The sequence below is a fragment of the Magnolia sinica genome, chromosome 16 (genome assembly GCF_029962835.1).
Source record: "Magnolia sinica isolate HGM2019 chromosome 16, MsV1, whole genome shotgun sequence".
Taxonomy (NCBI): domain Eukaryota; kingdom Viridiplantae; phylum Streptophyta; class Magnoliopsida; order Magnoliales; family Magnoliaceae; genus Magnolia; species Magnolia sinica.
In genome coordinates this window covers 42,057,332-42,074,910 of record NC_080588.1, presented here as the reverse complement: position 1 = coordinate 42,074,910, position 17,579 = coordinate 42,057,332, and the positions used below count along the sequence as shown (strand labels likewise).

The 17,579-nt window shown below is 38.2% G+C and overlaps 1 non-coding gene across 1 annotated transcript; it reads left to right on the top strand.

Moving 5' to 3' along the window:
- Positions 1 to 5,004: 5,004 nt before the first annotated feature.
- On the top strand, positions 5,005 to 5,077 carry TRNAE-UUC (transfer RNA glutamic acid (anticodon UUC)). The gene has a single exon. It is a non-coding gene; the product is annotated as a tRNA-Glu (tRNA).
- Positions 5,078 to 17,579: the final 12,502 nt, after the last annotated feature.

Here is a 17,579-nt window from a genome sequence, read left to right as displayed (position 1 = left end):
ACTCAATCAAATCAACCCAGAACATCACATGGACTTGATTTTCGAGGTGATGGTCAAGCTCAACATGGTGACCGCAACAGCCTAAGATCATCGCTATCGGACTTTCGACGCGCGGTCCAGGTCCGATCCAGAACTTCTAAAAATTTCCCAGAACAACTGGATTTAGCGATGGATCCCAGATTTCAGAGTAACATAGCGCTAACTAATCTACAAGTTTTGAGTCATGCAGATACAATTTAAAGTGATTGATGCAGATTTCACAAGCAATCGAGTATAGCGCTAATTACCCTAAAAACAACTACTTAAGGAAAGATTAACAAAAAATTTCCAAGGTCATTACAGCCACACACATGCACTCTCTCACATGGAAGAGAGCTTGGACGTGAGTGCTTTTGGTTGCTTGGACTTGTGTGTTGAGAAAGAGAGCGAGATAGAGAGAGAGAGAGGAGTTGTAAGGAGGTGATGGATGGGTGAAAGGGTGAGTGATGTGTGATGTGTACTCAACATGTATGGTTGTGTAAGGGAGAGGGTGAGAAAGAGTTAACTTGGTGGTTGCTTGGGGATGGGGTGAAAGGTGATGTGTACTTGACATGAAGTAATTGATTGATTGATGGGACATGTTGTAGAGATTCTCTTGTGATTTGCAACGCGCGGTGTTTTCTTTGAACTGAACGCTGGTCCACATCTCCCTGCAAGGGTATCGGATCAATGCGCGAGACGCGACATTAAAACCGCGGCGATGGTGCGGTCGCAATTGTACAAGTCTCAGATTAAGCTGACTCAATTCTACAGGATACGGCTTAGGGTCACACGTAAACATCGATTATATGTCGCAGGTTGCCAGAATTCGACACGAAGGATCGCGACAGTCGATGAAACAGTACGAACTAGGATATGGGTCTTACATCATAGGAGGCCAACATTGAAGAATTTACATGCCAAATATCTGAGAAAATTAAGTAATTGAAGTTTAAGGGGCCAGAAAGTCATCCTGAATGCGAGATCACAGGGTTCCCACCATCCATTTGACTCGAAACTTTATATCTGCATGGGGACCATCAATTAACCATACATGTCAAATTTCAGCCCTTGGATCCCTGTGGAAGTGGTCCAACGGACAGATCAGCCCACAAATCACTGATCTGGGGCCAACTTGATATCTGGATATGCTTCAATTTTGGTCTCAATCCCTTAAATTTGATGACAAAATGTAAGGACGGAGCGAAAACATCACAATGGACCCCACATGTGATGTACGTGTGTAAGTGCTATAATTTATATCCCTGTCTGTTGTCAAATTTGTGGTGACAAAATCACTGTTATGTTATATATTACTTGCATAAGTGAAGTTCTCTCAAGGATCAACATTCATGAACAAGCAATGTTCACAAGGCAAGACTTCATGAAGAGTACAAGGCAGTTCGTAAAGAACTCAAGACCCTTTCAAGATTGAGCTACATGAAGATTTCAAGATTGATCTACATCAAGACTTCAAGACTCATTCTTTAAGGTCACTTGTTCCGAATGTTTCAATGTCCTTTACTTCATGATTGAGGTTTGATTGACCATAGGTTGACCTTAGAAGTAGGTCATTTCGGATACATAAACCGAATGTTTATTTTACATGTGATTGGTCTGTTCTTCGACTAGTCCTAGGCCTTCTTCGACTAGTCCTAGACTTGCTTCGACCAGTCTAAGAAATTCCTCGATCAGTCGTGAGTTTGTTACAAATTTCGGATGAAATCTGTTAGGCTTCGACTAGTCCAAGAATCTGTTCGACCAGTCGTAGGAACAGTGTCGACTGCATCTTCGACCAGTCGAACATCTTCGACTCGAATTCCAGCGAAGTTTTACAGGACCTACGACCAGTCGAAGGAGACCTACGACCAGTCGTAGGAGAGCTTCGACCAGTCGTAGAACGGTCAAAGCATATCCCGCCGGATTTTTCAAATATCTGTTATTGCTTCGACTAGTCGAAGAGCACTCTAGACCAGTCGAAGACCCGATCTTCTCACCTATAAATAGTGCACGAATCTCAGAAGAAATCATCGAATTACTTAATCCATTCAAGCCAATCTTCGTCGAACTTCTGAGAGATAATTCTGTGCTCCATCTAAGCTAAGTGTGCTTATTTAATATTCTCTTTCCTTAGCTTTATTTAATTGATTTTGTTTCTGCTATTCCAATCTGATTTGATTAGAGGAATTGTTATTCCCTTTCTTTGGAATCAAAATCAATTAAGGCAAGCCCTATTCGGTTTAATTTAAAATCTATTAGAATTAGAACCATTGTAATCGAGTACTGGACATTGAACTTGGACATTCAATCATCTACTCTGATTTGGTTCTACCGGGCTGCTACAATGAAGGAGATAATTAGGTATTTTACATTTAATTGTAAATCCCTTTCTCTTTTGGTTTCTTTCAAGATTTGCCAGAAAAATCTTGTTGTATTGGTTTTCTGAGGAGAGACAGGAAAACTCAGAAGTGGGGTTTTTTTAATTGTGTAAGCCCACAGACAAAGACACAATTGTAAAGGTTTTAGGTGAACCTGGGAAAACCTATTTTTAGTGAACGCTAATATCCCCTGTGTGAGGATATTAGGAGTGGAGTAGCATTTTGTGTGGCTGTTGTTTAACAGTTGGTGAACACACAGGCGAACCACTATAAACCCTTGTGTTGTGGTTGATTGATTTATTCTTCTAAATCTTTAATTATTCTTTTGTGGGATGTATGTATGGTGGTGAATGTTGTAATCATTTAATTCAAGCATTGTGAGAATTTTGTAATAGTTTAGAATTTATTTTTAACTATTCCTTTATCAGCTTGATTTTCAATTTCATTTGAAAGTTGTTCCAGCAAGGTTGCCCTGCCATTTTTATGGTGTATGGCTGTCCCTAGAACAATACATTTTTTATTACAAGTTATTTCAATTCAGTTTGTATTTAATTCTGTATTCCTCTTCGATTTGAGATTTGATACAAAGACCTTTCTAGAAATAAGGTTGTCCTACCATAAACTCTGGTTTTTGGTGTAAGGTTGTCCTTAGAATAACATTTGTATCAACCTCTCAAGATCTGAATTTTGAGGTTATTTTTCTTTTCTGCATTGTAATTTATTTTGGCTATCATTTTCTTTTTAATTCCGCTGTTATAAGTTTTTATTTGGCATTGTCCTATTCACCCCCCCTCGAGGACATATAGCTTGGCCTTTTCAACGTGTACACAGCACGTCCGCACGCAAGCCACACCGGTCTGGTCAACTCGGTCAAAGTCGAGCTAACCCGACCCTTCTTACAACGGAAACAGCGAACGGACGTTGTTCCGCCAGGCACTTGTAGTGGGACATCGTGTTTGTCCTAATGAAAGATTGGGACCATCCATTCACTCCGGAGGGTAACCACGACCCTTGCTAAGGTTTCCTTTCGGCCCCATGCACACGTACACATGTGGATCTCCAGAAAATGCAAGATGAACGGCGAGGTGATTTGATACAGTGGATCGCACCAAAACTCGACTAAAACCACTCCTGACTAAAAATTTTCCAGGAATCTAATGAATGGGGTGGATTTCACCGAAAACATCACTGTGGAGCCCACCAAGCATCTCAGCGGAGGAAAAAACTAATTTACGCACATTCGATTTTCCCGGACAATGCGGGGAGTTGTGGCCCACAGTTTGTTATCAGATGCTTAGTTTGAACCATCCAAAAGCTCTGGCAGGGGGTCTTTTCCCCAACCATGGAGCCAAAACGGGTTTCTTAAATTCCTTCGGCCAAAAAAAGTGTTCAAACGCAAGAGGATGCATTTTCCTGTGCATGTCGCTATGCACACCAACTTCTCCTTACGCACGCCCTCTCAACCGACCTTCCAGTAGCTTCTCCACCATCCTACATTGCTCTGTAAAAGGGAGAGACAAAGAGAGAGAAGGGATCATTCATTCTTTGGCATATCTCTGGGACTTGGAGCACAAGTGGAAGCGAGAGAAGGAGAGAGAGGGTAGACAGCTGGCGTACAAAGGAGTCTTCTTCGCCATTTCCTCTTCAATTTCTTCTTCCTTTTAATGTTTTTCCTAAGATTTTAGTTTGATCATGACTATAATCGGCTAAACCTCCTAGCTAGGGCTAAGAGGTGAAGCTTGTAGCGTGATGGGGTGTTTTCTATGGCTTTAATTCATGTTTATTAAACTTTTTTTATTATAGTTTGATTATAAGGAATACTCTTAGTTTTTAATGGTTTGTTCTGACTTAAATTACAATGGATCTGCGATATCTTTGGGTATGTTCTTTTCGTTATTGTGATTTTGAAATTAGGAATCCTTTTATTCACTATTGTCTCATGGACATGGTTGGATGACGGAATCCTTCCTAACATTCATAATTCCCTTAGATTGGTTGTGGATTGGTTAAATTATGTTGTTTGCATTGTCTCATAGGCATGGTTTTGTGATAGAATCAATTCTAATTCTCATACCTCTTGTTTATTGAAAACTAGATCAAAGGAAATTTATATTTAGATTTTAATGAATTATCTTCCAATTGGATGAAGATAGGACTCTGATTCCAGTTGTGTTTATGAATCAAGCATAGATCTCCCTGATTGCTACAAGTGGATCCTTGGCACCCTAGTTTCCCACCTTTGAATTTTACAAGTTTTATTTTAATAATTCATCATTATTCTCTTAAAATCCTCTAGTTTAGACTACATCCTCATCTAGTTCTAGTTCTAGTTACTTTCAAATTACGTACAAAGTTTAGTCCCTATGGATTCGACCTCGGTCTTATCGAGATTATTACTACATCGCAACCCTATGCTTGTGGTGGTGAACAACACAATTAGGACATATGATGAATTAGATACATACACTCAATTGAATTCCCACAGAAAATAGGGAGTTGTGAAATTAGAAACCCATACTCAGATTCCCCATTAAAAATATTAAGTTAGACATGGAATCTAGAAACTGCGACTCTAGGTCCCCATTAACCTTCCTCTAAAATTTTCAAATCCGTTGTAGTCTAGTTGGTTAGGATACCTGGCTTTCACCTAGATGACCTAGGTTCGAATCCCAGTAATGGAACCATAATTAGGAAAGGCGTAAGGGGACAAATCCAAATTACCAAATCTCAGGGTCGAGATTTTGTTTAAGGGGGTAGGCTGTAGCGTCCCGATTTTCTAGTAGCCAGTTATACGCACACCTAGATATATACCTTAAGAGTGATGCATTGAAAACTTAAACGTGATGAATCAATGAAAATGATAAAAGTAAGTTCAGGTAATGTATCAGATAATCAGAGTATGCAGTGAAAGCTTAATAGGCCACGTAGAATTGGCCCTATAAGAATAAAAGATTTTCAGGATATTTCTCATGGTTTATAATAATCAAGGTTACAGACTGATGGAACCATACTTACACGAAATTTAGGTAGTTTGACTCAATTTCTAAGTCCTAGAAAATCTCAGATGATCTCAATTCCCTAATTAAGTAAAGGATCAAGATTTAACGAGATTGTGAATTATAACTAAAAAAATCCTTTGTACTGCGCAGGTGAAGGATCTGCGTATCGGTCCCAAACCCACTATAACCATCTAGTTATATTACCTCAAACACAGGAAGTAAGGAGGCCTTAGTGACATAGAAAATGACATATATAATAAGAATACTAAATTTTGAGGGTGAAATTATGTTTAAGGGGGGTAGATTGTAACGCCCCAAACTTTTCAATACCGAGTATTGAAAGTTCTCGAGCGTTATGTGAAAAGTAACATAATATTGACATGTGTGTGACACCAATCTACCTATCTTAACCTTACATCCATTCCCTAGTAAGAATCTAACTGTTGGGAATGATCCCCATTCATAGATCCAACAATCCGACCGTCAATTTTAAGACATGACTATCCATAATGCGATTCGATGTGTGTCTTCCCTTAAAGGGATGGGTTAATAACTCTTTATCCATAATGATTTAGATGTAAGTTCTTTTGTAAAAAATTATTTAGAAATAGGCATATAACCATGTAGAACCATTAAATTTCACAAAACTCATAGATCATCAATAATTACGAAAATGCCATTAACTTATACCCCTAAATTCCAAATCACATGGTTCTCATGATCCGTTTCATGTGAAATTTTATACAGGGTTTAATTATCATAAATTAACTATACATGTCAAATTTCAGCCCTTAAATCATAGTAAACTAGCTACTTGACCTCTATATCCATCCGTACATTTATCATACAATATTCTGATCCATTCATCTTGTTCACCCCATATGAATAGGCTTAACCCACTATAGAATTATAATCTGAGGAACTTATACATGAAAAAGTCACTCGAATCTAATGTTATACATGTCCTACCCCTAATCACTCCAAAAAGCCACTTATGTTCATCTATTTACAAAATTGAGAGTACACTTACCTAAACACATTATTAGAATACTAACTATCAAATTTACTTATTTTTAACATGTCATCTGACCATCCATCTTATTTGGATCCGCCAAACAGGCCCCCCGAAGGTTATGATAAATCGGTCATTTCAAAGATCTTAGGGTATATGCTAAGACTACCGGCTAACTTCCCTATTAGATGCATAAAACATAGTTTTTAGACTTTGGAGTAGTATTGTCCATTAAAAAGACATCCGGGTCATCTGATGGCGATCAATGCTCAAACTTGGGTAATGGAAAGAGCATGAAAAATAAATATCACTCATCAAACCTCATCACGTTTAGATGATGACGTTTTGAATTATGAATGGTAGAAGTTTGAAAAACAAGAGAGGTAGAATTGTAAATAAGCTACCATAACATGTATGGCACTGTTTAACGAGATTGGCAATTTAGGTTTCGATGGTGAGTGTTCTCGCTACTTGGTCAGACCGTGCAGCCCACCTGATTAATTAAATTACTTCATTTTTTACGTCATGTCTTAAAAGGGTGTAACAAACCAAATAGATGGAGTGGATTTTAGAAAGAAAGGTTCTGGTGGCCCCATCTGAGACCACGATAAATCGCGCTACCTTTGTTATGTGATTTTAGCAGGGACGTTTATCCATTAGTATCAGCTGCTTATAAGGTGTGTTGTGGCCCACTAAAAACTTAGAATTTCTCCATCCCTTGGCCCATGGCCTAAAATGTCCTTACAAAGCCGATGAACGAAGTGGATCTTTTATAAACCCATCATAGTGGACCCCACCTATCATGCATAATAGAATAAAAAAGAAAATTTAGAGCTCTCTCTCGTTGTAACACGTCCGACGTCCGGATAACACACAGAAGCTAAAGAAGAGCCCTTTCACGATATCTTGCCAATCTAGACCATCCAAACCACGAAGAAGATGGTTTCGACTGTTCCCACGATGACAGAAAAGAAAAAGAAGAAGTGAGGGACTGGTGTTCAACCGCATCACGCGGAAACCGCGAATGGCAAATGATAACGGATCGAACAAGACATCTCTGCATGATTGGACGATCAAAGTCTGGATCAAAGCCCCGATCCGAACTGTCCAAACTGCTGGGATGAGGATTTTGACCCCTTCCACATCAATGGAAAGGATTAGAGGGGATTGCAAGCCAGTTCCTGATCCTGTTACGGAGAGATGGAGTACGTAGGGAAATTTTGCATGTCTCCTTTCAAGCCTACGTAGGGACCAAACAAATCCCTTAACCTAAAAAAGGCCCTCACGTCCCACGATTTGAGAAAATGTAACAACAAGTTAGGGAGATGAAAGAAAAGAAAAGAAAAGAAAAGGAGAGAGAGAAAGAGAAAGAGAATAGGAAAGAAAGAAAGAAAAGAAAGAAAGAAAGAAAGAAAGAAAAGAAAGGGAAAGGAAAAGAGAAAAGAAGAAAGGAGAAGCAAGAAGAAGCAAGCAGGGATTGTGCCATTGAGCCATTGAGCCGTCGGACTCGGGCCAGGATTGACTTAAGTTAAACAATGGTGAGGGTTTTATCCTTTAAGCTTACACTAATTGAAGTTGTTATATTTATCCTGCCTTTTACATGCCTTCCTGTTATTTCATCTTTGCTTTCAATGCTTTCATGTTATTTTATCTTGCTTTTTGCATGCCTTCATATTACTCTGAATCTTCCCTGCAATTATATGTTTTACCATCAATTATTGCCTTTGGCTTATATTATAATGTGGATTAAGTGATATTTCTGAATTTATGTGGGACCATGGATACAAGCCTTGCCCTTGTCTTATCAAATTTATTAAGATAGCCCTGCCACTCGTCTCTTTATTGAGTTGGCCATTGCCACTCTCCTTATTATTGAATCGGACGTTGCCGCTCTTCTATTTGTTGAGTTGGCCATTGCTACTCTCCTTATTATTGAATCAGTCATTGCCGCTCTTCTATTTGTTGAGTTAGCTATTACTACTATTCTTTTATTGAGTTAACCATTGCCACTCTCCTATTTGTTATATTGGTCATTGCCACTGTTTGTGTTGACCATTGTCACTCTTCTCTATATTGGCCTTGTATTATTTATCTTTACGGCTTGGGCATGGGTCTTGATATTACAGAAACCCCATGATTCAGTTTATATTCTCTATATGTGCAAGCAATGTGGTCAAATGTATCACAACCAGTGATTCAAATAATCTATCATGGACGTAATGCGCTCTTGTAGAGATCCTCTTGGTTGTCACGTAATTCCTTGGGTTTTAGGTAGTGGTGCACAAATCGATGTGTGTAATTCACAAATAGAGTGTCATATCACTTTTGGGATTGGATGTCACAAATAGTCACTCCATGAACAAATCGTGTCACGTAATTCATCTGACTCATGTGTTTTGTGCCTTGAGGTGTTCATATAAATTCACAGTAGCATTGGCCATGCCGGTGAATATTCGTATAGTGAGAGTGCGGGTCGAGCCAGATATTATGAAACTATTTTCCACATCGTGATGATCACTACGTATGATGAGATGCACACACTTTGCTAGGCATGCATCTAATGTAGGTTGTTTACGCATGCTGATGCCCTCGCATTAGTTGAGTATGGGACGTATCAAACCCTTACTTTACTTTTATGAATTTCTTGAATTATTGTTAATTTTAAAGGATAACCGTCACTATGAGTAGGGCATTGACCCTCTCCCAACTGTACAGATTATGCAGGTGACGTACAGATTGATGACCTAGTGACCAATCTCCCTAAGGAAGATTATGTTGAAAGAATAAGAAGATAACTTTATGATTTAACTTTAAACTTCCGCTGCGAACTCTGAGATTGTAATACACTCCCATTAAGAGGACACTTGATATTTTATTGAATTCTATTAATAATAATGACAGTTGATTTTATTCTTATGAATGGTTACCTTCATGAATGTATTTGGATATGATCCAAATGAAAAAAAATAAGGTGTTATTTTTAAAGCACCCTAGTTTATACATTATTAACACCCAATTTTTTCAAGAACGAGTATAAACTCTAGCTGTGAAAATTCAGGATGTTACAGTATCTCTCTGGTAGGTTCATGATAAATTGGCCATTTTTTGACAAGCCTCACAACCATTGGCATACTGTATATAATTGACCATCATCGTTGGCCAAAAATACCTATAACATCGGAGTGTGAGTCTCATTTTCCTCCCTGCCTAGTGATCCCCACATATTCCTTCATGGACTTCACCCATTGCTAACAAAGCCTCCTTTTTATACTCTGATCTGCTCAAGTGGTAGACTGAGTGAAAGATACCTCGTTTTAACACTGAGATCTTGGTATCGATTCCCTAGTGGGGGTGGCTAACAGTGAAGTGTGAACTAACAGTGGGGTGTACTAACAAGCTAATTAAAAAAATAAAATAAATAAATAAACAAAGCCTCCTTTTTAGACAAGCATCGGAGCAAGACTCCGTCGACCCTTTTCAGTAAAGTTCGCTATCAATAATGACATTATTAGCAGCCAATCTCCTCACATTCCTATTAACCTTGGTAAGCGAGCTCTACAAATAACCCATGAGAGGAGCCCTCCAATCTTCTTCCCCTAACTCTACTTGGCATATGTCCATAATATCTCCTCTTTTAAAAACAAATGGTAGGGATCTTTTCTAAACAACAATTATTCGCTCAGGTGACCCTCTTAGGGCATAGAGACCTGTGGCTAGTTGCGTCATTTCATTGGTGTCCATGTTGTGGTCCCTAGTCACATGTACTAGCTCCACTTCTTCAAAATGGTCTAACATTTGGGTTGCTAAGGCTTAATATGGAAATAAGGATGTACTAGTACACTTAAATTTCATGCCATCTGATTAATCACTAACTATGAATCACCTATTACCATCATAGTCTTTGCACTCAATTCCATCAATAATTATAGGACGATTATCAAGGCTTCGTACTCGTCTTGGTTATTGGTGCAGTCAAACTCCAATTGGAATGTAAACTCCTGTCTATTTCCATTTGGGATAATTAAAATTATTTCAACTCCTGATGCCTTATGTGTTTTTTACCCATCAAATATCAACTTCCATGGTGTCAATTATACATAATATAGATCCAAAATTTCTAAAAAAATTTATCTTCCAAATCAGAGGGATGGTCAGCCAAAAAATCGGCTATGGCCCAACCCTTTATTGCTTTTTGTGAAATATAATAAAAATCAAATTCAGACAAAGCTAGCACCCATTTTCCAATTCAGTCATTCCAAATTGGCTGATTTAACATATATTTCACTAAATTGGTCACCGCTATTACATTTACTCTCTCAGCTAACAAATAATGTCTTAATTTAGTGGCCTCGAAATATAATGGCTGAAATTACAGTAAGGACTGTTATAATAGAAGTAGGAATGGGTCAAAGAGTCCTAGAGGGGGGTGGATAGGACGTTATAAATTTTTATGGTAATTTAAAATCCTATTTACCTAATCTTGATCTACGATGCAACTATCAAGATATACTCATTTTAACTCTAATGGCTTCAAAGCTAAGTAGAGGATCCAATCACAAGACTACTCAATATTAAACAAGATATAACAATTTGTCTATGATGGATGAACTATGTGAAAGTGTGTGGGATGTGATTCTTATCAGTTCTACATATTCATGTTATCATGCTTCATGTGATCATTCAAAGTAAACATAATAAAAGTATATGCAAATATCAATCCCAAACATAGTCATTTATAATGGTTCGACTATGTGCCTACTCCACTCCTGGTGGATGCACTCAACCCTTAAGTGTACCGGATTTCACTAATGGAGGTTTCAAATCAGGTTCACCTCAAACCTTTACAACCTACACAAGGTTGACTCTAGGACCTACACAAGGTACCTAAACATGCCTACATAAGACAAAATTTTATGCCCTACACAAGAGCAAATGTCCTATACAAAGCACCTAGGTTTTAGGCCACACAGGCCAAGGATCCACATAAGGAACTTAGGTTTTTGGCCACATAGGCCAAGGGTCCACACAAGGAACCTAGGTTTTAGGCCACACAGGCTAAGGGTCCATACAGGGAACCTAGGTTTTAGGTCACACAAGACAAGGACCTACACAAAGGACCTAAGTTTAGGCCACATAATGGCTAAGGACATGCATAAAGGATTTGAGTTTATGACCTACACAAGAGCAAAGGTCCTACACTAAACACCTAAACGTACTCTCTCATTGAAGGTCTCCTATAAGGGCTTAAAAGGTTTGAGATGAAAGGGGTGAGCTCTTAGTCTTAGAGAGGGGGTGAATAGGGCTATGCCAAATAAAAAATAAAAGCGGAATATAAATGCAGATAGCTAAAATAAATAGTAACCTCAAATGCACTAGTCTTGAGAGGTTGATATAAACTTTGTTTAAAGGACAACCTTACACCGAAAACCAAGGTTTATGGTAGGACAACCTGATGTCTTGAACTTAGTAAGGATAAAAAAAAACTCAAACTAATACAAAGGATAAATGAAATAAATCTAGCTATTATAACATTCACCACATGAACATGAAAATAAAATACAGCATTCACCACATCACATACATCATCATCATCGTCATCCAAACTTTGAGAATTATAGTGGTTCAGTGTGTACACCAATTGTTCTCAAACAGCCATAACTACTCCACTCCCAATATCCACAACCCACGGGATATTGGCTTCCACTATGAAAAAAGGTTTTCCAAGGTTCACCTTAAAACCTTTACAATTGTGTTTTCAATGGGCTACCACAATTAAAAACCTCACACACTGACATTTTCTGGCCATCTCAGTCAAAACCACAGAAGAGATTTTCTGGTAATCTCACAAACTAAAATACAATAATTGAAATGATAATACTTATCAAAGATTCTTCTTCTTCAATGTAGCTCGGTAGAACAGCCTTTTTGAAGATGTAGATGTTCAATGTTCAATCTCACAAATGATGGAGTTCTAGGTCAAAATGAATTTTAATTTAAATCCAACCTTAGGCTACTTTGATTAAATTTCTTAGATCTCAAAAGGGTAAAACAAAATTTCCTTTTTAACAAGTAAGATTGAATAGCAAGAGATCAAGAAATTCAAAATCAAAAATCTATAAAAGAATCTTAAATTACCATACAATAGCTTCACAATAGCAGAGATTTAGTTCTCAGAGAGGTGGCTTGAATTAGCTTGGAATGAGTATGAAATGCTGAGAAAAGTCCTCTATTTATAGGGTGAAATTTGGTTCGCTTAACTGGCCTAAGGACTGCCTCAATTCGTCCAGGTAGTAACCAATTTTCAAAAATTCTAGCGCGATCGGATAAACCTGACACTCGACTGGTCGAGCATGGCACTCAACTGGTCGAGTGGGGCTCAAAAACTTTGTTAGACTTTGAGTCGAGCCCTGCTTAACTAGTTAAGCCAATCTCCATGATCGGTCAAGTAGGGTGCTCGACTGGTCGAAGACTTACCAGACTTATCTGAAAATTTGAGTTAATTTCTGGACTGGTCGAGCCAGTGCCTAGACTAGTCAAAGTATAACTAGGGCTAGTCAAAACAAAGCCTAAAATAAGTACAATGACCCAAATTCAATATGAAATATGAATGACCTAACCGTAAGGTCTTTCTAGGGTCACATATACCTTAAATGTGAGTATTGAACTTGTAAACTTCAGTCGCTTTGGCAGATAGTATTCTTGAAGTACTTGAAGCTTGATCTTGTACTATTTAAAACTTGAAACTTGTACACTTGAACTTGGACTTGTATACTTGAATTTAATCATGTAATGCATTTGGACTTGAATTAGTATTTTGAAGTCGCACTTGCACTCAGACTTGTGTATGAACTTGATCTTGTATTTGCAGTTGAACATGCACTTTAATTTGAAGTTGTAGTAGCATTTGATGTTGATGTAGATGACTTGAAATTCATCTTCGTATGAAGGTGAACTTTACATCTATTGAACTTGAAGGTGAACTTTCCATCTATCAAACAAGTTAATCACTCCAAATTGGTTTGTCACTGCAAAATTTGACAATACAAGGTGCTAGATCTAAACCATAGCACTTACAATCTCCCCCTTTGTCAAATTTGTGACAAAACCAACTTAGAAGATCAACCAAATCATTATACACAAGTTCATAAACAAATCAAACTTTCAAAAATAACCCCCTCAATCTACTCCTCCTCAAGTTGATCTTGGTGACTTGTAGATACCTGTATTAACAAGTACATATCCAAAATATATATATATACATGCATCTCTCTACATCATTCACCAAAACATAACCACCATTCTACACAAATTCTCCCCCTTTTTGTCACAATATGACAAAGGAAGAAATATATAATAAAGTGCAAACAAGATAGGGATTATGACATATGAAAAGAGCAGTAGAAAGAGAATAAAAAGTTAAAAGATTAAACTATAATGAAAGAAAGTGTCAACATCAAATAGTTATACATGTCCAAATAGTAAATAGTCAATGAGTGAAAGACTAGAGTTAATACATGTCCAAAATCAAATATCAAGTAAAGTAAACTAGTCAAAGCCAGATGAAGAGGGAGGTGGAATGGACGGATCAATTTGGTGCAATCCCTTTGTAATACGTCAAAAACACTTATGCATATATTTCATTTGATTATCATGGGATATTTTTAATCCATCCACCTTCTCTTCTAAAGCGCAAAGGCGCTCATCAAATCCAGAAGGCTGAAAATTAAGATCAGCCTCTACATCATATGTTTCCAATCCATCAAAGATATCATCCATGTTGGCGTCAGTTGGTAGCGCATCTTCCTCTCCAACTTCTTCCCCAACTTCCTCAGCAACCCCATCCCTTTTGTCCAGGAGCTAGCCTCAAATTTATCTTGTTTAGATTTGAATTATTGAATGGAAGATGCGAAATAGGAGCTTCGCCAGGTGGCATGCTCACAAGGCAATGCAAAGCCAGGGTGGTCATCAAATAAGTAAAAGGGATAAAGCTACGAATGGGGTGAAGTTGAAATTGTATAATGAAATAAAATATCAAATGAGGAGGACATACAGGAACACCAGACACGATAGAATGAATGATACGAGCCATAAATTATGTAAGTTCAGTTTTGTTTCCGGATCGAGGATAAACATTGGAAATAAAAATACGATGCAAAACTGTATCTGGGCAACATTTGGTTGGCCCGGAGCACATTACCTGAACTCCATTTCGAGTCCATGTTACACAATTTTCGGGTTACAAAATGTTTTTTGGACTCATTCAGCTTTTCAACTAGGGTCAGAATTGGAATGCAATCATCATTCGCACTGATATCCATTAAACCCGAAATTAAGTGATGATCAACTGTAAATGAGCCTTCTCTAAATATGATTATGAAGGTCAAATCCTTAAGTGAAACATCACCAATGTAAGTGTACGTCCCTTGCGCAATGGAGTGGTATGCGGGTCTGCCCCAATTCAAAATGTTGTCCCATCCTACAGCAACAAGGAGGGTGGCAATATGAAATTGTGCAAGGTGATTGGCATTGACGGTGTGCTCAACTATAACATCGCGGTGATGAAGATCCCGCACATATTCAGGGTCCTCTTCGGGTGGTCGAATAGTGCGCACCCTAATAGGTGTGGAACAAGAAGAGGATGCTCTAGAAGGTTTCCTCTTCGTTCTTCCTTCCATTGCAAGGATCAACAAAGAAATGCAATAAAGAAACCAAGGGTTTCAAACCCAACAGATTTTATACAAATACACCCTAGACATCACTAGGAAAGATGAAATAAATGTAAGAATCCAATAATGTGAGACTCAAGGAACCCAAATACAAAAGGAAATCGAAAATGGAGCACTTACCAAGTAATAATCGAAGGTGGGTTCGATCGGTCGGTGAAGGGGCAAGTGAGGAAGATGAAAGAAATGGAGAAAAAGTGTTTTTTTAACACTTAAAGGCCCTCCAACCATGATCCTCGACTGGTTGAGTACATATTCGACTGGTCGAGCCATGACTAGTCGAGTATGTGCTCGACTTGTCATGCAAGTACAAAAAAATGCACATTTTATTATATATATTTTTTAATTCCAAATAATTTGTATAAAAATATATAAAAATGAAGCATGTAAACATGATAAACTCAGTTCAAATTAGACATACCTATATCCATTTTTAACTTAAAAAACCTATTTCTGTCAAGTGGTTTAGTAAATATGTCTGCAAGCTATTTTTCAGTTTGTACATATTCCAATGCAATGATTTTATCTTCGACTAATTCCTGAATGTAATGATACATAATGTCAATATATTTGGTATGAGAATGTTAGATGGGATTCTTAGAAATATTAATTGCACTAGAATTATCACAATATAGTATCATAGTATCTTACGCATTACCATAGTCATTGAGCATTCTTTTCATCCATTCCAGCTGGGTACAAGCATTTTCGGCTGCGATATATTCATCCTCAGCTATGGATAAAGATACGGAACTTTGTTTCTTGCTGTGCCATGAAACCAAATAGTTCCCAACATAAAAACATCCACCACTAGTAGACTTTCCATCATCTATATTCCCAGCCCAATCAGCATCCGAATATTCAGCGAATTGAACATTAGTATCATGTGGATACCATAGGCCTAGATTAGCCGTACTTGCGACATATCTAATAATTCACTTGATAGCAATAAGGTGAGATTCCTTAAGATCTTATTGATATATAGCACAGATGCCTACACTAAATGCTATATGAGGTCGGCTCGCAGTTAAGTATAATAAACTACCAATCATACTGCGATATAATCGATGATCTGCACTTTTACCTGTTGCATCCTTAGAAAGCTTAAGAGTTGTACTCATAGGAGTATCGAAATTTTTTCCATTCTTAAATCTAAATTTCTTAACTAGATTTAGAGCATAGTTAGTTTGAGAAATGAAAATACTGTCATCAAGTTGTTTAACTTGTAAACCTAGAAAGAAATTCAATTCTCCCACCATGCTCATTTCGACTAGGATTTCATCAACTCTGCAAACTCAACAGACAAGTTAGAACATGTAGAACCATAGATAATATCATCAACGTAGATCTGTATTATAAGTATGTGTTCATTATGTTTCTTAACAAAAAGAGTTTTATCAACACTCCCCATAACAAAATTATAACTTAGTAACAACTTAGTCAATTTCTCATACGACGTGGATCAACACATCATCATGATGGGTCCACAGGTGTGGCGAGATGTGGTCCACAAGAGTGTGGCCCACCCAAGCTTTGGATCAACTAATATTTGTGTTCTTCTTCACCCATGGTAGAAGGATGAGGCCCAACACATGGACGGTCTAGATCAAGTGGGCCACATTCTTCACAAAAGAGAGAGAGAGAGAGAGATAGAGAGAGATTGGCACATTAGAGGGACTCCGCCACTATGGGCCCTCTTTGCTACAACACAAACATCAAGATAGGTCCCACCATAAGTGGGCCCTACATACAAATCAAGGTCCTACACTATGATCACCCACCAATTGGCCTTCTTCTTTAGCTCCTTGGAATGTTAATCTCCTAAGCTCCTTCTTTAATGGAAGATGATGAGGTTTGGATGGTTGGATGGTGATATGTGGGGGGTAGAAAGTGGGCCACACTTGGCTCTTTGGAATAGCTTGGATGTTAGTCTCTTGGTTGCTTCAGAGTGAAGAGATAAATGAGAGAGAGAGAGAAGTGATGGGATGAAAAGGTGGAGTGATGGGTGATGGGTGTAAGGAAGGGATGGCTGGAGAGAGAGAGTTGACTTTGGGAATGGGAGAGAGATGGGTAGGGTATGAGTTGCTTGTACTTGTGATAGGATATGTACTTGACTTGAGGTGATTGATTGATGTGATAGGTTGTTAAGATTCTCTCAAAATTCACAACGCATGGCATTTTCTTTGAAATAAACGCAGGCCCACAACTCCTAGCCTGGGTATCGCATCGACACGTGAGACGTGATGTTTGAACTGCAGCGACGACGCGATCGCTAAGGTACAAGTTTCGAGTCAAGCCGACTCAGATCTTCGAGATGCGACTTAGGGTCATGCACAAACGCTGATTATAGGTTACGGGTTGTCAAAATTTGACCGGGAGGACTGCGGAAGCCTACGGAACAGTATGGTCTAAGATACGGGCCTTACAAACCATGAGAGTTTTAGAAATC